This window comes from Erpetoichthys calabaricus, chromosome 18 (assembly GCF_900747795.2).
Source record: "Erpetoichthys calabaricus chromosome 18, fErpCal1.3, whole genome shotgun sequence".
Taxonomy (NCBI): domain Eukaryota; kingdom Metazoa; phylum Chordata; class Cladistia; order Polypteriformes; family Polypteridae; genus Erpetoichthys; species Erpetoichthys calabaricus.
In genome coordinates, this window is record NC_041411.2 from 63,495,999 (window position 1) to 63,517,283 (window position 21,285).

Consider the following 21,285-nt stretch of genomic DNA (forward strand, 5'->3'; position numbering starts at 1 on the left):
CCACCTAAAAGCTAATGTATGCTGAGCATACTGGTGCAAAAATGGCTGCCATGGCATCATGTAGGTGAGTGCTACTCATTAGTGGTTGAAGTGGCTCCCCACTCACTATGCAAAGTGCTTTGAGTAGTGAGAAAAGCGCTATATAAAAGTAAGGAATTATTTTTATTATCCCATTCCAAAATCATTAGCATTAATATAAAGTTGCTCAACCCACTCCAGTGGCTATAATAGTCTTCTGTAAAGGCTCCTGCTTGATTGTATTTACCTCTCCACAATGAGTGCGACTAAAATATCTGCACTCAATAATTTGGAGGTCTGTCCATGTAGTTTTGGTCACATAGTGCATTTACTGTATATACATTAAGTGCTCACCCCCTTGAAAGTTCTCATATTTTATTGCTATTGAACATTCAATCACAGCTGACTTGTTTTGGATTTTTTTTTTATAGTGATCAGCAGAAAAATACTTTTTAACATCAATGTGAAAACAGATCTTTTCAAAGTAGGCTAAATTAATTAAACATATAAAACAGAAATAAAAAAAGATTGCATAATGTGACTGTGTGTTAAAAACTGTTATTCACCTCCAGAGGTTTATTTTCTGTAGGAATGCAGCTAAGTGAAATTTTTTGTTGTTTTCCTCTCCTCTGTTGCCAACTGACCATGTCTCATTCAGATTGAATTTGCTCTGCTTTACAGTGTGTTCAGCCTAATTTACGTATTCGTGTATGTAAATGATTTACAGTATAGCTGAATTATTTCTGTCATTTCTTTGTAGATGGAAACAGGCGCCAGCGCTCCAAACCCGAAGTATTTAAAGAGTGTTATCTCAAACTAAACTGAGCTGAAACCGAAGATAGATAGACAGATAGATAGCTCTATAGATAGCTAGATAGATAGATAGATAGATAGATAGATAGATAGATAGATAGATAGATAGATAGATAGATAGATAGATAGATAGATAGAAGGTCTGTTATTAAATTAATGAGACAGACAAAAATCATCACTGAATGTAATTTACAATAACGATTTCAAGGGTGGAAGGACCGACATGTAATAACAAATATTTATCTACAATTAAATTTTCTCCAACAATATTCATTGTATGATCATCCACGTTTATCTCATGTATGTATACATATAGCACACGTGCATACTAAACAGATGTCGTTCACGCACTTCTCTTTTGTTTTTTTCTTTTCAGGAGCGCACGTTCATTGCCCCTTTAAGAGATCCCGATCTTGATGAATGGAGCTCTCCGCATCGTCCGATCTCAATGAATCGCCTGCTCCCTCGTTCGCTGTAGGTGACCGTGCCCCTTTAAGTACATAGCTGAGGGCAGGCCCAGTGAGGTAATCTGGCGCTTCACTGTCCCGGTGCCACTGTTTGTTGGGTGCATGTGCTCAGTGCGAGAAGCGTCTCTTCTCAGGCGAGCGACAACGAATGAAAAGAGCGCTCCGAAATAGCAGGACTGTAGACCTTCGGCAGCCAGACACCCCCTTACCAGCCCACCCACTGGCCCCCTCCATCCCCGCGCAAATAGCAGCCTTTGAAAAGAAACTTCACACGGCAGTGAGGGAAGCAGAGAGAGCTGAGAAAAGTGTCTTCGTTTTCACCGGATCATATTTCTTGCCTTTTACTATAACTTTCAGTTTGGATTCCTCGTAACTGTCTTCTTTTCTAACCCCCTTCCCCAAGAAGCTGGGGGAATCGGATTATATCGCAAATAAGGAGCTGCGCTTTTTTGGATACAACGTGAAACAAAGCCACGCGTAAACCTAGGCGGGTATTTCTAAATATTTCGCAGGTAAGACATGCTATTTTTATTGTTATTCTCCTCGTTAAGTTTTCCCATATCCATTTTGTTTGCAGAATCTGAAGATCTGTGCTTCTTTCGTTCTCCTTTCAAGCAGGTTGCTTCGTTAATATTAAATGTTAAACACACGGACATTACTTTAATAGGTAGCATCACACATGCGTTATGAGTGAAACGGGGGAAAAGTCACAATGGACTGGGACACCACCGCGAATACGAGCACTCGAGCGGGTGGTGCTCTCAAAATATGTGCTATTATACCAATGTGTTTTTAACAGACATAAGATTTGTTGTTTGTATATTTATGTTTATTCCTCCAAAGTTGAGTATCCTTTTACTTTTTCCGCTTTTGTTTTAAATGGAGGCTGGGGGAGAGCAAAACACTTGAGTTTTCCACGGAGGGATTAACTTTTAAACAAACAAATGCGCGTTTGCATTACAAAGAGGGCGGTGATGGGAACATTGGGGGTGCTTTGATCTGAGGCTAGTACTGATTCGAAAAAGCAAGCCCAGTTCCATTACACCTTGCCCGTTTCTCTTTGAATCGACAATTCATTCATTTTTTAAAGCGACAGATTTTTTTTATTTTTTTGGGGGGGATCCTAGAAGTGCATTAGCATTGAAACGCTTCGAAGGATGCAGAAAATTACTCGAAGCCCATCTATCGCATAGGCCACCTGATTCCCTTCAAAAATGATGAATTGAGTTTTGCGGGAGAACATCTTTTCTGCTAAATGGGAGATTCGCTGGTGCTGTCGGCAGACCAATTAGACCAGCAGGGGACGCTGTTTATTCTACAAAATTACTCAATTGGATTAAGCGGGGTTGAGTGTGTGTTGTGTTGTGCGTTCCGGGGGTTGGAGGTTTTGAAAGCTGGGTACTTTTTGATATTTTCCAACATCATTTACAGAGTCTTGCAACATCGAAATTACAAATTGCAGTACACTTAAAGTGAACTAATAAGGCAGTCCGCTAGTGCTTGAAACACAAATGTAACTGCGATCCGAACTCGTTGAAGGCGACACGATTCTGTTTGTGGAGACCGATCGAATAAAACGAGCCCGCGGCGGCACGGAGTAATCTTTGCCAATTGTCTCCTGTGCGCTCGGTCATATCAGAAGACCGAGACAAAGGTCGATTCACCCACCTAGATATAAGTACCCGATCATTTGTGTAACTAACCTTTGGCTGCACATTTATTAACTCCTTTAAAAAAAACTCGGCATTCCGGCAACAAACGTAACTCTCATTCCAGAGCTAAATTGACAAGTTGCCATTGTTTAGCAAAAGATGCAGACCTCATTCATGTATGGATTTATTTCAGACTACCCATCCCTCCGATAACCATGTTCGTGTTTTACTTTTTAATACATTCTATCATTGCATCTTTCTACAAACTGCCTTTTTTTAAAAAGATGGACGTTTAGTATGATGCTTTACTTGCATTTGTCCCCCGAATTCCGGTGAAGTCCCCAATTGTATCACCCAGCGCTTCATAAACAAAGGGCGAACATTGATATTAAAGTCTGACAGTAAGGGCACGCCTCCTTGTGCCACCCTTTGCCCAGCTGGGCTGAGATTGCTGTGTGCGGTGACATCCCCTTAGGGTGTCATCCTCTGAGAGCACATCTGTCAGTCTGGGGGCTTAACAACTGCCAGGCTCCTTCAAGCCTTTGGCAGGCTGTCCTGGTGCAGCAGGGCACTCTTCATACACCGAACCACAACTCCAGCAAGGGGAGTGACACACAGTTCAAGTGTCTGGGTAGTGAGAAATAGACAGACATGGAAAGAATTAGAATAAAAGATCTGGTGATCTTTATAGTGCCATCACAGAGGCATAATGGGGGTGGATAAGGCAGATGGTGCTATGGCAGAATGCTGCTCAGGTGCCTGGGCAAGGGGGTAAGATATTCGAAAGACCTGAAACCCTCTTATGACCACAGGTAACATCGCTGATGATGTGTTTCTGAAGACATCACAAGGTGTATTGCTTAACAATAACACGGGGGGGGGGGGGGGGGGGGCTTTAACTCCATTGCACTTGTGTGGCTGCTGGTTTTCCTAATTTGTGACCAATTTTTGCTGCTAATGAACTTTTCCTCCCTTCATTTGAATTGCCTTGTTTTTTGTGAGATGCAGTTCTCTCAACTGCTTCATTTTTTCCTTAAACGACATCTAAACTGAAATGAGATGTGAAGTGAGCCGACAGTTGACCAGCTAAGTTGGGGTCTCAGACTCCATCTAGTTTCTTAATTGGAAGCTGATTCTTGTTGTAAATTAAAACCGTTACTTAATTCTGTGACTTGCTGTTACTGTCATTCAACCACAGAGCATACATTTCCATTTTTTTTCCCCCAGTTCAGCATTACTGAGACTGTCACCTTTCGGTGCTTGTGTACTAAATGGATGGCAGTTCCTACCCATTCTAGTGTTGGGCTCCATGGGGGATGCTTAATTTTTAAAGTTTAAAATCATTCGACTGACCTACCTCAACCACAAATACTAACCTTAAAGTTAGTGGTGGGACAGCATCGTTGCCTACAGCTCCGTAATGTAAATGTCCCCTTTGGGTGCCTAATGTTAAAAACGAAAATCCAATTTGTGTCACAATAATAGAAAAGGGTACTAGCCGTCCGTGCCATCCGTTTAGTACACAAGTTCCCACCTTTCTTTCTTGTCAGATATTGCATAATGGACACTGGTGAGCTGCTCATGTGTTGGATTGTTTTATACGTCATTATTATTTTGCTGAAAATTATGGAAAAAAGAAACAAATTGGTGGGGGGGGGGGGGGTCTGTGTCTCAAAGAGCAAGTCAATATTAAAGCAAAAGGGTTCATTACCAGCAAAAACTGGTCACTATTTAAGAAAATGGTTAGAATGAAAACCTGCCACCACAATAGCAGGCCAGGGCCAGAGTTGGAGACCCCTGCAATACCATAACGTAGATCGATATAATTTTTTTTGTCCTCGGGTTAGGGTTTGAGTATATTAATCTTGCATACAAATCTGTTGCTTTAAGGTAGATATACTTTACAGTAGTCTATTTGTCCCAAGAAGGAAATTTAGCTTTTTACAGAAGCTCATGAAATACTGTAACTAACAAACAACTTTAACTCTTAAATACACACACAGAATTACAAAATAAAGAAAACTTCTGACTTAGCTGAAGGTAAGAGGGCAGTCCCAGTGAGGTCTTCTAAAGGCGCATTGGCACAGGCATGAAGCAGCCCCCCATAGCGTTTCTTCACCTACTTCAGTTGAAACGTTTGTTGACTAAAGTTACTCAATGCTGACATATCGGAGAGTGGATGTGCAGCATTGTTCATAATTGGCCATTCGTTTTTTTCGTACAGGGTCACGGGGATCTATTGGAGCCAATCCCAGCCAACACTGGGCACAAGGCAGGAAACAAACCCCGGGCAGAGTGCCAGCCCACTGCAGGGCACACACACACACACACACACCCCATTTAGGATTGCCAATGCACCTAACCTTCATGTCTTTGGACTGTGGGAGGAAGCCCACGCAGACACGGGGAGAACATTCAGACTCCACACAGGGAGGAGCCCGGGTCTCCTAACTGCGAGGCAGCTCCGCTACCACTGCGCCACCGTGCCACCTGGCCATCACAGAGTTAATAATAATTCTTTACATTTATTTTGTGCTTTTCTCATTACTCAAAGTGCTTTAGTGTGTGGGGTGCCACTTCAGCCACCAGTAATGTGTAGCATCCACCTGGATGATGTGACGGCAGCCACTTTTTTGCCAGTACACTCACCACACATTAGCTATTAGGTGGTGAAGGATGAGAGAGGGGGTAATTATGAGGCCATGGAGGGCAATATAGCCAGGAGATCGGGATACGCCCTGCTCTTTACGAAAGATCCCCGGAGATCTTTTATGAATGACCACAGAGGGTCAGGACCTCGGTTTTATGCCTCATCTGAAGGCAGGCCCCATTTTTACTGCACTGGGATCCACATTCAGACCACAGGATAAGCGCCTCCTGCTGGCCTCACCAACACCTTTTCCAGCAGCAACCCATGCTTTTCCTAGATTGTCTCCCATCCAAGCACTGGCCGGACCCAAACATGCTTGGCTTCAGGTGGAAGACCTCTTCTGAAGTGCAGGTGGTATGGCTGCAGGCAGTTACAGAAGATGTGATGGATGTTGCTATCAACATTGAAGGAGCGTAGTCCCATAAGAAAAAAATAGACTCCTCTGCCCTTTCTTATATGTGTTAGTAGACCGGTCTAGGCCTGTCATTGATGTGGACCCCCAAGTACTTATAGCAATGTACCACATACCCTCCCTGAATAGTGACAGGGTGTGGAGGCTCCAAAGCAAATAATGAGTTCCTTGGTTTTAGTTCTTAATTTATATTATTTTTTACGAGGTTACCACAGTACTTCCTTTTGTCACCTGAGCCCAAATCTTAACTAAGTCACAGTTTATAATACTATAAACAGGCAGTGTGGCCGGAGTATAAACCTCAAGCCTGTCAGTTCAGTGTCATTTTAAAACCCTGAACAAATTGCTTATTGTTCTTGAGCACCCATTGTTAAAAGTCTGTGCCGCAGTTCTAAAGAGCCGTGGGGTGAGAGGTAGAGATGTAGAGGTAGTTGACAATAAAAGTTTGTTAGTGGGATTATAGGGCAGTAAGAAAAAACTTTGAGCTTGTGCTTGCCAGTTTTAGTTAATATGCTGTACCTCCAGATGTCCCAATATTAGAGCAGCACATTCTGATAAATCCATTATTAACTTTCATGGTCTGAAATAATTGCGTGTGTTTGCATGTGTGCACACGTTATTAGGATATTCATGGAGTTGCTACTTTATTAGCTATTCCTGTCTAATAGCTCCTGTTGTGCCACCTTATGCCTTCAGAACAGTGTGAATTTGTCTGGGCATGGATTCTACAAGTTGCTGGATGGGTTGCTCAGGAATGTTGTGCAGTTTGGAAGTGAGTGCCAATTGGATGGCTGCACAGAATTCCTGTGAATGGCCCTCACCACCTCATCCCAAGGATGCTCAATAGGGTTGTGATATGAGGGCTGCACAGGTCATTGCAACCATAACAACAACATTTATTTCTATAGCACATTTTCATACAAACAGTAGCTCAAAGTGCTTTACATAATGAAGAAAAGAAAAATAAAAGACAAAATAAGAAATTAAAATAAGACAACATTAGTTAACATAGAAAAAGAGTAAGGTCCGATGGCCGGGGGGGGACAGAAAAAAACAAAAAAAACTCCAGACGGCTGGAGAAAAAAATAAAATCTGCAGGGGTTCCAGGCCACGAGACCACCCAGTCCCCTCTGGGCATTCTACCTCACATAAATGAAATAGTCCTCTTTGTAGTTAGGGTTCTCACGGAGTCACTTGATGCTGATGGTCATACATACTTCTGGCTTTTAATCCATCCATCATTGTTGGAATATCACGGTGCTTCGAGTAGATGGTGCCACCACCAAAAGGACACCGGAAAAGGAAACAGAAGAGAGAGTAGGGGTTAGTACAGATTTTAGAGCCACCATGAATAGTTATTATAATGAATTGGATATACAGAGTATCAGGATTTAAATTACAGTGAAATTATGAGAAGGCCATGTTAAAATAACCATAGTCTCTCTAGAGCTGGTCAATTTTACGAAATAAGGGTTGTGTGCTCGGGCGGCACGGTGGCGCAGTGGTAGCGCTGCTGCCTTGCAGTTAGGAGACCCGGGTTCGCTTCCCGGGTCCCCCCTGCGTGGAGTTTGCATGTTCTCCCCGTGTCTGCGTAGGTTTCCTCCGGGCGCTCCGGTTTCCTCCCACAGTCCAAAGACATGCAGGTTAGGTGGATTGGCATTTCTAAATTGGCCCTAGTGTGTGCTTGGTGTGTGTCCTGCAGTGGGTTGGCACTCTGCCCGGGATTGGTTCCTGCCTTGTGCCCTGTGTTGGCTGGGATTGGCTCCAGCAGACCCCCGTGACCCTGTGTTCAGATTCAGCGGGTTGGAAAATGGATGGGTTGTGTGCTCGGAATACCAACCCCCTTTCTATGGACACCAAATGGTGCTGTTTTGGTAACTCAAGGAGCGTGTGCTCCAGATACAGAGGGGGGGACTGAAGACCCTAGAGCTCCTTATGGGTTTCGACCCAGCACTGGTAGTCTTGCTGAGCCACACATATAATACATACGCCTGGAGACAACCATTATTGAGTTTTTTTCTTTAAAAACTTGGGTGGGGACAATTTGAGAGAGCACTGAGTGTCACATGTCTAAACCAATCCAACACCTCATGAAGGTGGCACTCAAAGTAGGGCTAGTGATTCGGAGCTACAAAGAGTAAAGGTGCTGTTGTTAACTTGGTCTGACGGAGAGCCAGCATCTGATTACGTTAGACCTTCTACAGCTGAAAAGTCTCCTAAATAGACCCCAGTTCAATATGTAACTGTGTGCGGAGAGCACACTGCATGTGTTAAAAATAAACATAACCTGTTGCAAGGGAACAATCTTTCTGTAACATCACATCATACATTGACGTTTGAAGACAGCAGTAGACGAGTGGTAAACGTGAGCTGTATGTTATCGGATGTGCAGAGTTTATGTAAGTTTGAAAGAACTGGCAAATGCAGTTATGGAAATATGAACTGCAACATATGTAGTCAAAGTAAATGGTGTGTCGCACCCTGCCAAAAGGAGGTGAAAAGGACTACCATTAAGAGAGATGATAATGAAGAGCCACAGGAGATGCAGATTTCAGTGCTCAAAACACCGGAATCAACAAATCTGTCTAATTCCACCAATAGAAGCACAACAAGGCTGCACAGCATCCACTTTCTGACTGAACGTCTAAACGAAGAACTGAAGGAGGTTAACATTACTATCTAATTGAAAATGCCAACCTACTATGCCAGAATATAACCACCATGATTTAACATGTGGCCTAGCTATAGAACACAATGCTTTTCTAAAATCCATTTATTTGCTGCTATTATTCCACATAGTGATGCAATAGTTAAAATGATAGAAAGATATTGTAGCAGATAAGTCTTTTGACATGCCGGGAGACAAGTATCTGCTGTGTGTGTGTGTGTCTGTCAGTTACATTGTGCTACTGTGCTTTTATTTTCTTAGAGCCTCAAGTCTTTTTTTCAGTTTCTTTTGCTCTCTTCCTGAAACCCTGACAGTTTAAAGTACACGGACTGGAGGAATTGAGGGAATTGAGGAATTTTGCAGGGGCAGATTTCACCGATAGTTTTGCTTACAATATGTGTCTTATGAAATGATACATTATCATGCTGCAAATGCCAGTGTGAGTGGGGGTAAGCTGTAAGCGTGAAGGGATGAATTTACACAGTAGTGATGTTCAACTTTTTCCCAGTCTTCAACTATGCCTGTGTGCCCCTTGGAGATTTTGCTGACAACAATGGCATCTAACAAGGACTTTAGCTTCTGTTGCCCATTCAAGAGAAAGTCCGATAAGTGCTGCATTCTGAGATAACGTTTTTTGCACCAGTCTTAAATACAGTTGTGGTTTGACTGGTTGTGGTCTATTTGCTTGAGTCTTTGTCACCATTCTTGTTTGACCCATCTGTTCACAGGATCACCCATTACTTATGGTTTCTTTTTGTTTTTTTTTGCTTTGTGCACTGTTCTAAATAAAGCCTTGAGTTGGTTTTGCATAAAATGCCTCTGATGACCGCCTTTTAGGTGATGCTGAAAACCAACATGCACAGCGCCCCAAATCATGCCATAGTAAGCGTCATTACGGTTACTTGTTTTGCCCATTTCAATGGGATTACTGTAACTTAATTTAAATTCATACACTCATGCACACACTACACATATACAGTAATCCCTCCTCCATCGCGGGGGTTGCGTTCCAGAGCCACCCGCGAAATAAGAAAATCCGCAAAGTAGAAACCATATGTTTATATGGTTATTTTTATATTGTCATGCTTGGGTCACAGATTTGCGCAGAAACACAGGAGGTTGTAGAGAGACAGGAACGTTATTCAAACACTGCAAACAAACATTTGTCTCTTTTTCAAAAGTTTAAACTGTGCTCCATGACAAGACAGAGATGACAGTTCCGTCTCACAATTAAATGAATGCAAACATATCTTCCTCTTCAAAGGAGTGCACATCAGGATCAGAGAATGTCAGAAAGAGAGAGAAAGCAAACAAATCAATAGGGCTGTTTGCTTTTAAGTATGCGAAGCACCGCGGCACAAAGCTGTTGAAGGCGGCAGCTCACACCCCCTCAGTCAGGAGCAGACAAAGAGAGAGAGAGAGACAGAGAAAAACAAACAATCAAAAATCAATACGTGCCCTTCGTGCTTTTAAGTATGCGAAGCACCGTGCAGCATGTCGCTTCAGGAAGCAGCTGCGCAGAAGGAAGCAATGTGAAGATAATCTTTCAGCATTTTTAGACTAGCGTCCGTATCGTCTAGGTGTGCGAACAGCCCCCCTGCTCAATCCCCCTACGTCAGGATCAGAGAATGTCAGCGCAAGAGAGACAGAAAGAAAAGTAAGCTGGGTAGCTTCTCAGCCATCTGCCAATAGCGTCCCTTGTATGAAATCAACTGGGCAAACCAACTGAGGAAGCATGTACCAGAAATTAAGACCCATTGTCCGCAGAAATCCGCGAACCAGCAAAAAATCCGCGATATATATTTAAATATGCTTACATATAAAATCCGCGATAGAGTGAAGCCGCAAAAGGCGAAGCGCGATATAGCGAGGGATTACTGTATACAGTATGTTGTACATAATGCATTGTGATAAATAAACAGTTGACAACTGTAAAGAGTTGGGGAATTGCCCCGTATATTGCTTTGTTGCAATATAAATGGTCAAATTAGAAAGAAAAATCTTAGACATTCGACAAAAAGGTATTCGACAGGGTAGCTTTTATACATAAGAAAACAAAATGGCTGTAGGAAATGATCAAAGCGGAAGTGACGTCATCATCAGTGGCTGGAAAGTGACGTCATCAGTAGAAACTGGAAGTGACATCATCATTGGCGGACCACAAGTGGCATCATCATCACCAGTGGCCGGAAGTGACATCATCATTGGCGGACTGGAAGTGATGTCATCAACCGAAGCCAGAAGTGACGATAGCAATGAGGAAGTGGTTGGTGAACCGTTTTCATATTGTTAGAATATTGCAGGTAGGTAAGATGACCAGAATTTTTTGGGGTAATCTGGGGACATGGGGGGGGGGGGGGGATTTAGAATCTACAGATCACGAGTAGGGACACTCAACACTACAGAATACAAAGCAAAAGCTTATGACGTGATTTCTCGCTAAAGTTGCAGGATGCGGTAAAGCATAACCTCCGTCAAAACACCGCGCACGCGCGCCGAGTTCAAATTATCGTGGTGATGAGATACATTCAAAAAAGCGAACCAGCTGAAAGCGGGGACATGTTTCTGAGTGGGGACAGTTGTCCGAAAAAGTGGACTGTCCCTGGAAAACGGGGACGGATGGTCACCTTAAGGTAGGTGTGTCTTACTTGTTTTGTTTATTTCTACAAGGTTAGAGAGAGAGGCATCAGTACCATAATACAACCCCCCATCTGTCAATAAATCACTTACCTTTGGGCTTGTTGATTGCCTCGTAAGCGCACATGTGTGACTGCATGTACATATATGCTGTATAGGTATCAATTCATATCTCTGTATGTTATATGCAGTATACTTTAAATAATCTTGTTCTTATAAAAACATATGAATATGGCATTAGCCAAGCTACATCAGACCTCCATGGACCCACACTAGAATTCTGGTCTGGTCTCCCCTGGTGTGTTTTGTTGTTTTTTTTTCCTTACCTGGTTCCTTTTGTTCACTTCCAAATTCCAAAGATGTGCCTATTTGGTCAACTGGCTACTGTACTTAATCCTGGTTTGTCTCTGTGTGCTACAGTTGCATGGTATACCGGTACTGGAAAATTTTCAAATAGTACGGTAGCAGCATTTTTTGATTTTTGGTACCGGAAGTAAACATCAGTTTTCCACGCAAACCCCTCCTCCTGATACTCGGTGAAGTAGCCAGGGGAAAAAAAAAAAACGTACTGGAGACTTCATAAAACCACATGTTCTGACATGATTGAGACTTCATTAAGATTATTCTACAGTGCACCAGGAAGGCTGGAGTAAGACTGGATGGGGTTGTTTGTAACAATCCATCGTTTACTTCGGTACCAGTGCTGAGGTCTGAATACTTGTATCCATACGAAAGTCAGAATTTTCGTACTGATCCAGCACTACTATATGCCCTAAAGTGGAATGGCATCTCTACAAAGAGAATTGCTCCAGAACTCTTCAGCCCTGTAATTGAATAAGTGACTTTAGTAAATGAACGTAGATACACAAAACATCAAACCCATAATATGTATTATACAAGCTTTGTAAGCCTGTGCTGTAAAAAGCCCGGGGTCCTAGAAACTATTGAAATCGTCAGAAAAAAAATTGAAATGCAGAGTTGGCGGTTTCGTTTTGTGGACGTGCTCGCCACCTTTGTCTATTAGCGGCTAAGTGTGATTCTCTCTCGTTTGTCTTTCATCGGCAGTTTCACTTTGGCAACGGGGTCGCTTTCTTTCAGTTTCATGCTGTACCCTCGTCCTTCTTTCTTCTTCCGACTCGTTAACTTAGTGCCGCCTTGCTGGCTCTTTGAGCTTCATGCTGTAGCCTCGCACTTCTGGGCGGGACAGACAGACACACACACACACACACACACACACACTTCCATGCGTAGACGTTTATATATAAGATCATTATTTTCTATTATATTATACCCTGTGATCAACCAGTGCCCTGTCCAGGTTAGTTTTGATGGTTTAGAGGTCACTCCAGCAACCCTCAACTTTGCCTTGAGCAGAAGTTAGTCATATATAATATAGCATTCTCCAATTGATTAGTCCAATTTAGGGTCATGCGCAATTAGGAGCCTATCCCAGCGATATTCATTGAGAGCAATGCGGGTAATGACCAGGATGGGGAGCAAAACTAGAATGCTGGATGTGTGAGGCAGCAACACTTGCCACCATATTGTCCATGTCTTTAATGAAATGACCCCCTGTTGCACAGTGCTGCAGTGGTTAGCACTGCTTTCTCATTGTAGGTTTAAATTCCACACCAAGTCTTTATCTATGTGGAGTTTGTCCATTCTCTTGGCTTTCCTTTGGGTACTCTGGGTTTCCTCCATACTGGCCTTGTGTGGGTACGCAAGCTTAAATGAGCCCTAACACTGACTGCTGCCCAGTCTAGGACTGTTCCCAGTCATGCAGCAAGTGCTGCTGGGATAGGTTCTGCTCTCCTGAAGGGTGGTTTGACAATGTTCTTTTGTGTCATGTTCTCTTGTTTTATGCTATGTGTGCACGTGTGTGTGTGTGTGTCAGTATTCCACAGCCATGCACATGAGGCAGTTGTGATTCTGAATGAGTCGGTTGTAAGAGAGGTTGTGTGGGGGTGTCCTACAGTTTGCATCCCATTCAGGTCTAGTTTCTGTTTTAAAGGAATAGTCCACCCAAAAAATATTTATATATTTTATGTATTGCTTACTCTATATAGTTATGTATTAGTTTGAATTTTTGTGCATTTTATGTTTTATTGTTGATATTGAATTATTTTTCATGTCTTTGATATTTCTGTTGATTTCATTTTTATCTCTAGTTATGTTCTGTCTCATTAAATATTCTGCTGTTTCTTGTTCTTTGTGGTGGAGCCCCTGGACGTGGGGCCACCCTGGCGTTGCCACTTTTGAGCCCTCAGTCTGGTAAATTAAATAAGTACATTGAGAAGGTTCAGGAACAGGAGGTCTTCCTATTATTGTGGCGTTTGTAAATATTTGCGAGTTTGCTATTTTAATTTTGTTGGATTTTTCTAGTTTTCTGATTATTCTTGCTCTGTCAGAAGGATTCTGTTTATTGGATTTCATTTTGGACGTTTGCTTATTTAGGATTGCCTTTTGTGGGAGCTGCTTTGTGCATCTTTTTGCTCTTTTGAGCAATTTCTTTGAATTATCTAGTTTTCTGTAAATGAACCCTTGATATATTAAAATTTTGAGTAATTCAAGCCGGGGGTTTACAGTCATCACTTCTCTTGTGGGGATTTTCTTATATTTTTGCCATATTTTCAGTTTTGACAGCTCCCCGCTTTTGTGCCTACTCCAGCTGATGTCAGTATGTAGGATTAGGGGCCTGCATGAGTTCAGGTGACCTTCTACTAGGCAGACCAGTTAAGGTTCTGGCCTGCTTCCTTGCTTGTTTTTGGAGGCATCACAACTGTTTTTTCATTGTGGAAACCCCATGTCATAACCAGAAGTGAAGGCTGAGAAAATCTGGTAATCTTGTGTTTTCGGAGATAATACAGTTTCTGATATAATGGGGTCTGTTGTGCCCAATGCTGAACAACAGCAAAAAGTCCTCAAAAAAATCTTGCGGTACTCGCGTCAAGCAATCCGCATTTCAAGTCATCCAGGCCTATGCTCACAACTACCCAAATACATGGATTTTTGCTAAAATATTATTAAATAAACCACTTCTGGATTAAGCTCTTGTGAACGAAAATAGAATATGTTGAGAAGTACCTGAGCATTTTAATTGAAGACGTGCCTTCCCAGCTCATTCATTGGTCAGGAGTACAGCCTGGTCAGTTGATTCATTGGCTAACATTGCATTCAACCTGATAATAGCTACTGAGAGACACTTAAAACTTGTTATGACTGCAAAGGAGACATTATTTGAGAGCGACCATGAGAAGAATGTACAAAAACAAAGGGTCAAAAATGGGAAAAACCAAAGCCATGCAACAAGCTAAAATGAGGCACTAACTCGGAGTCAAAAAGTGATGGTGCATGTTAGTACGCAAAGTTTTTCTGAAACACAATTTGAAATGAATATTATCCGTAGCAGGTACCGAGAGGTATTGCTCCATAAGACCATAAATCAGGGTCTTGATCTCCAAAGACACACCCATGACAACTACGTATGCCCGAATGATGGCAAGCATATGTGACCCTAAATAACTGTCAAAATGGCCCTAAAATAATAAACAATTCCATATATAGAGAGAAAATATCTGAAAAATACCATAAGTAAGAATTCCTCTAACAGGACTAAAATTTTAAAGAAAAAGTGAGTGAAAACATAAGGAAGAGGATTTGCTTCGTATTTGTGGATATCAAGACTCTTCCATAAGCAGAAGATCAGTTCATCCATGCAGTTTCACAGGCTGGTTAAGGCTTTGGATTTGAAACCCTGCAGTTGTGGGTTCAAATCCCACCACTAACACGCTGTGAACCTGAACAAGTCGCTTCACCTATCTGTGCTCCAGTTGTAAAAACCAAAAGAAATGTAACCAGTTGTATCTCAGATTTCGTAAGTCACTTTAGATAAAGGCGTCAGCCAAATAAATGTACTCCATTTGTGACTCCCATCTATGAATATAAATGTAACAACGAGACGTCTTCAGTCCAAATGCTTGGGTGCTCCTGAGTGCATTTCACTTTCATTCACAAGAGTGCTTTCCAGAGGTGGTTTAATTTATCAATATTATATTAAAAAACGTGCATTTGGGACTTTGTGAGAATCCAACTTTGAAGATTTGCAAGTATCGACTTGACGACGATGCGAATAACGTGAGATTCCTTTTCATGGATGTTTTTGATATTGTTTGCTGTTGTCCAGCATTGATTACCAAAGACCCCTGTTATATTAGAAACGTTATTGTCTCTGTTCTTTATGAAAACATGAGATTAAAATGTTTTTCTCGTCCATCACTACAAACTATGTGGGGTGACCTAAAAAAATCCTTATTGGGGCGGAGTATTCCTATATACTTGCTGGCGAGTCAGTAATGGGGGGGTATGGATGAAAGATGGATGGATTGATATTAAATTATGATGCAGCAGATGAGCAGTTTGTTCACATAATGTTCAGATCACTTCTGTGGTTTTAAAAGCAATGAAGTTTGGTAGTCAGCTTTACGCAGCATCACTCCCCGCGGTGTGCCATTTGGATTTCATGACGAATTCTTCTGTCTCTGCCTTCACTCCCAGAGCCTCCAGATAGATTTGAACTGCTTTGTCACATTCTACATGCAGCTGTCACTTGACTGTCAAAGCTACAAAACCCTTTAAGCAAAACTTAACACAGTGACATAAAGTATAAGTGCTGATTTTTTTTTCCTCTTATTTAATTTTAATTTGTTAGACGTTTGAAGTATTTTTTGTTGTATAAGCTGCACCATGACCTTCCCATGATGCATTTTTGAAGGAATTTATACTTTTAAAGATGCCACTTGATTTGCTGCTTTGATTGCAACTCTTCAAGTCTGAATGAGAAAACAAGTTGGAGCTGCGCCTCCTGTGTGAAATGGCAATGAAAGGACACGTTTGGAAGAATCCGGGGAGAGCCACTCTTCAATGAGCGTGGGAAAGAATTCCAGATGCAGTTTTTTTTTTTTTTTTTTTTTTTAATGACAATTTGCATAGAATGAGTGTGCGATGGCTCACCCCAGAGTGTCACAAGGCTAAGCCGCTTGGATAGATGGTGCCATTAGCTATTGCAGTTCCTGTTCAAGAATACGCGGCCTCAGGCTCGTCACTAAGTGACTAGGTGTGCGTTCCTGCTGTTATGGCAGGGCCTCTTCTCTCTCTCACTAGGGTGTAACTGACGTCTCGGTTTGTCTTGAGTGACCTTTGTCGACAATGAACAGCAGCTGCACGAGGAAAATGGTGTGTGTGTGTGGGGGGGTGTAGTGGCAGTCGTCTGGCTCCTGGTTATCACTTTCATATCTTCCTTCTTTATATTGGAATAAAAGGGGGGATGGGGTGTTTTAAGATTATCTTCCCTTCAAGACCCGGAGGGAGCTAATAAACAGACAAAAAGCTTCATCAACTCCCACCAAACTGTTGAAATGTTCTTACTTTTTAAGCTTGTGCTAATCATTAACAACCCAAGCATCTTAATCTAAGGGGGTCATTTCAGATTCCTGCACTAACAGCTTCACTCAAGCCTGAAAGCATAGCCTTACTGAAAATAATGTGACATCATGCAAGCCCTTAAGCTGCACACCCCCACCAATGCACCAGTTATGGGCCTCCTGATTTAATGTGCCCGTTTGGCCGTAATTCCTGGGAGTCCCTGATTTGAAAGTGGCTGGTACAGGCCAGAATGAGTTTTTGTTCTTTTCTACGAGAGACTTGTTAGCTGCTTTTATTTTATTGCTTTCTGTTTGTCACCTAAGGCCTTTCAATTCACAATGGCAACTATCGGGATTGATAGCTAAATGTGTTGAGGGTCACACAGGGGGATGGAATTGGGGGATGGAACCTGTAGCCTTCAGGTTGAAAAATCAGAATATCTTGGAGATTAACGATTTTAAATGCCAGTCCCCCAATTCTTTAACAGTAATATCTGGGGGGGACACCAGTTGCAGTGACAGTATGTAATGAATAATCTGTAGTGACTGCCTGATTACTTGAAGATTCATTTGGCTTAAGTCAAAGTTGCATCACGCGCCTTTTAGTCCTGGGTGTGTGTCAGACTTGCCAAGGGCTGCTGTTAAGCTCATCTCCAGAGCATGTATGTCTCTTTAAACAACTGAAAGCGCTGGCCATGTCACATTTAACCACTGAGCTGACCTTCCGGCACGGTCTTGCCATATTTCTGACAGCTAATAGTGTGCTGCCTGATCGTGCCGGGTCTGTATCAAAAGATAACGGGTACAGCGAGTTCAACTGCGGTCTCGGCCATTTTTTTTTCTCTTTTTCATTATGTCATGGTATATAAAACATCCTACCTATATATTGTACCTAGTTAGATGTGCCACTGTGGCCCAAACCCAGGACACAACCACACCAAACACAGTCACGGGTTCAAATATTGTCCCTTTAATTAATATTCACAAATTACAGTACAAGCAGTTCAGAAATAATCCTCTTTCTTCACTTTCCTCCCATCAAGCCTCGTCCACCACCACTCGACTCTGACGGCCCGGTCAAGGTGAAGCAGCTCCTGTTATCTTTTACCTGAGAGTACTTCCAGGATAGGACATGGTCCATTGGAAGCACTTCTGGGTCAGACGCGAGCCCCACAAAGTAGGCATCATATCCCCCTGGTGTCACCACGGAGCCTAACAGGGCAGTACTCGGGAGCTCCAGTTCCCATGATGATCTGTGTGTATCCAATGGAGGCCCGAATCCCAGGGACTGCTACTTAGCACGTCGGGGGATACAGTACCCATATGCTGTTATCTCCCCTGGTCTTTCTGACATACTGGCCTCCTGCCCCGGATAAGGATTCTTGTTCCCATCTGGTCAGAGAGCCTGTCCTTCCAGTTTCCTTTATTGTGGCATCCTGTGCGGGCAAGGAGTCACCTTCTGGACGCTCGTCCAAACAGATATGTAGTAAAATATACAGTGTATATAACAAGGGTGCGCAAAAGTAGGTTTACAGTTGTGAGTACGCCAAACACTGAGTTTATTCTTGTATTATTATTTATTTATTAATTATTGTATTATTTACACTAATTGAGTTAATAAAGCTCTTGTAATAATCATAACCATATGAACAACTGTAAAAAGTGTGTGTGTGTATATATGTATATATATATATATATATATATATATATATATAAAGAAAATACACAGTGGACCCTTGACTTACAAACTCAATTCATTCGCGAGGGCTGGTTGTAACTCAAGTTGGTTGTAAGTCAAGAATTTTTTTCCCATAAGAAATAATGGAAATGCCCTTAACGTGTTAAAGTGTTTTAATAGAAAAGGGTTGTATAATGTGCATAATTTACCAAAAGCAATAATTTTTCTAATGTACTAACCAAAAAGTTATAAAAAGTGCCTAGCCTACCAGAAACAACAATTTCATACTGTACTCACCATTTAAGTTGACATCTCTGGGTTGCAGGAAGGGAGGAGGAGGAGAATGAAATGGAAGGTGGTTATTGTTTGGAAGGAGCCTCTTTATACAAATCTTTTCTTTGTAAAATTGTCGAGATGGTGGATTTCGACATGCTGTACATATTAGCGAGATCGGTCACACGAACGCAACTCTCATATTTCCACACAATTTCCTTCTTCGTTTCGATTGTGATCGCTTTCTTTACCTTCGTTACCTTCGCTTCCTTCCTTAGCAATTATCAAAATAAATTATATAAATCACTGCACTGACCGAAATTACGTCCACAAACACATATATCTGGGCTCCGACTGACGCTTACAAACGCTCTCGGCTGTTTGTTTACAATCGCACAAGCGGATACACGTGACCGCATTCGGATCGTAACGCAAGATGTTGGTTGTAATTCAAAACAAAATTTTTGTCGTAAAGCAAGTTGTTCGCATGTCAGGCCTGTCGTATATCAAGGGTCGACTGTATATATATTATACACACATTCATGACATTCGTAGTCTGACAGTAAACTATGCAGCATTCTATGATCTGCTTCTTGCAACTGAAGAGGGCACGTGGTGGATGTTAGCTGACTTGCTGACCAACCACAAGCGTTACCTGGTAGCTAACCACCCATACAATCAGATTGTGATTCAGACTACGAATGCCATAAATGTAATTACCCCGAGGCCTCGCCTTTGATGCTGACATCCGAGGTTTGATCCCCGAGAGGGGGTGTAGTGAGTGTGTACGTCTGATGAGCCCAGAATTAGGGTGAAACAAGTGTCGCGTACTCTTTGCATTGTTTGACAGTAAACTATGCAGCATATATATATATAAAATGTTTTAATTATGACCATTGCCAGACACAAATTCACTGGCGCAAGCCCCAGGTTCAGATGAACATGTTTTTGTCATACTAGGGAGTTCCCCCCTGCTTGCTTTGCTTGCCAACCCCTCCAGCCCTTGCTATGCGCCAGCCACATTGCGTCACTGCCTCTCGCGTTGTGAAGAGGGGGGCTGAATGCACCCCATGGAGACGCGGTTGCCCCTCCGAAACCCCCTCTTAAACGGTGATACAATGGGAAACAAATAGTTTTTTTTTTTTTTTTTTACCTCCTCTTTGCTCGATCAGCTGCTGATTTGTTGCTGCTGCTGTGCCACGTGATCTCCATCTCGCGCTGCACTTTGAACATTTAAAAGCCTGTACAGCAGCTGTCCTACTCTCTCTTATTTTGTGGTTAAATCTTTTGGCAGAAAGTCTTGTCTCGCTTGTTCATGATATTTTTTAGTTTATCATTTAAGAATGGAATAAGAACCTGAAAATCTAACAACATCACATTAAAGTTCAATAAATTCTGAAAAAAAATATGCCAAACATATATATGTTGGTTTTAACATAAGCCAGATTTAAAGCATGACAAAAAATGTGACATAAAATCGTTGCACAGAATCGTTTCACTATTAGGCTTAGGATTTTATATATATACTAGACATTAAGCCCGTTACAATAACGGGCGCTAGAACAGTAGTCCATAAACATTAGTACGAACAGTCTATATTAAATGGCAAGGGACCTTTTACCTCATTAAATTTTTTCCGTAAAATGCCTGTAATTTTCTCTGACAGTAATACTGGCTTTGCTGTCCGTAATATGCATTTAATTTTCTGTCACAACAGTGGGCAATCAGCAGATTCTCCCCAGCAACTGATGTAATGTGCGCGAAAATAAATCTTTTACTTTACACTTTACCGGGCCAAGCTTCTTAATCGCAAATCTGACATCCTCAGAGTGAACACTTGCACAACAATGGGGAAGCCGGTCTCCGCTTCTTAGTACCCGATTGGATTTTTCGTGCTTTCTGTTTTAGGTCTTACCTCATTTACCAAAATCCGATTGGATCTGCCGCGCAATATTTTATAGGTCCCACCCTCTCTGTCTTGTGTGACGCGTCAGGCGGCCTTTGAAGCATTTGCTTTGAAGCAGCGCTCCGTGCCCCGTGCATGCGCACTTCACCAGAAGACACGGACACATGGACGCACACAGGGATTTTATTAAAGAGGATATATAGAGTAGATTACCTTTTGAATAAGCTTCTCCAGACATCAATAGTGTTGTTCTCTTTTAGTTTGCCACTGTTCCTTCTCCCCTGGCGTCGCCCTCTCTTGTCCTCCTCTCCCGACTCCAACACACCCGTTGAGGTGGAGCAGCTCCTTTTCAACCTTGACCCAAGAGTACTTCCACCGCGACAGCAGTGCCACCAGGAAACACTTCTGGGTCAGGCAGATCTTCTTTTGCACAGATGAACCTCCTCCTCTGGCAGCATCCATGGCATTCATCGTGCTGCGCAGTGGGTATTCAGAGGGATGTTACAACCCAGTGTCCCGAATGAGAAAGGAAACACCACCCATCCCGGCTGGATGCCCTTCCATTAATTCTTAAGAAAGAAAGATAAACATACAAACACACAACAAATAAAGTTGAACTGAAATCTTTACTAAGATACCATTGGTTGAATCGAAAACTTGTTTTCCTTAGTCTCCAGTGGCCTTCTAATGT

At 42.2% G+C, this 21,285-nt stretch overlaps 1 protein-coding gene across 4 annotated transcripts in view; it reads left to right on the plus strand.

The window, feature by feature from the left end:
• The first annotated feature begins 1,303 nt into the window (after window positions 1-1,303).
• The window catches only part of plxnb1b (plexin b1b), a 388,691-nt gene continuing 368,709 nt past the window's right edge, over window positions 1,304-21,285 (plus strand). For all 4 annotated transcript variants that reach the window (XM_028825049.2, XM_028825053.2, XM_028825050.2 and 1 more), the window contains exon 1: window positions 1,304-1,810. The gene's annotated coding sequence lies outside the window, so the exon portion shown is untranslated. The remainder of the gene's footprint in view (window positions 1,811-21,285) is intronic.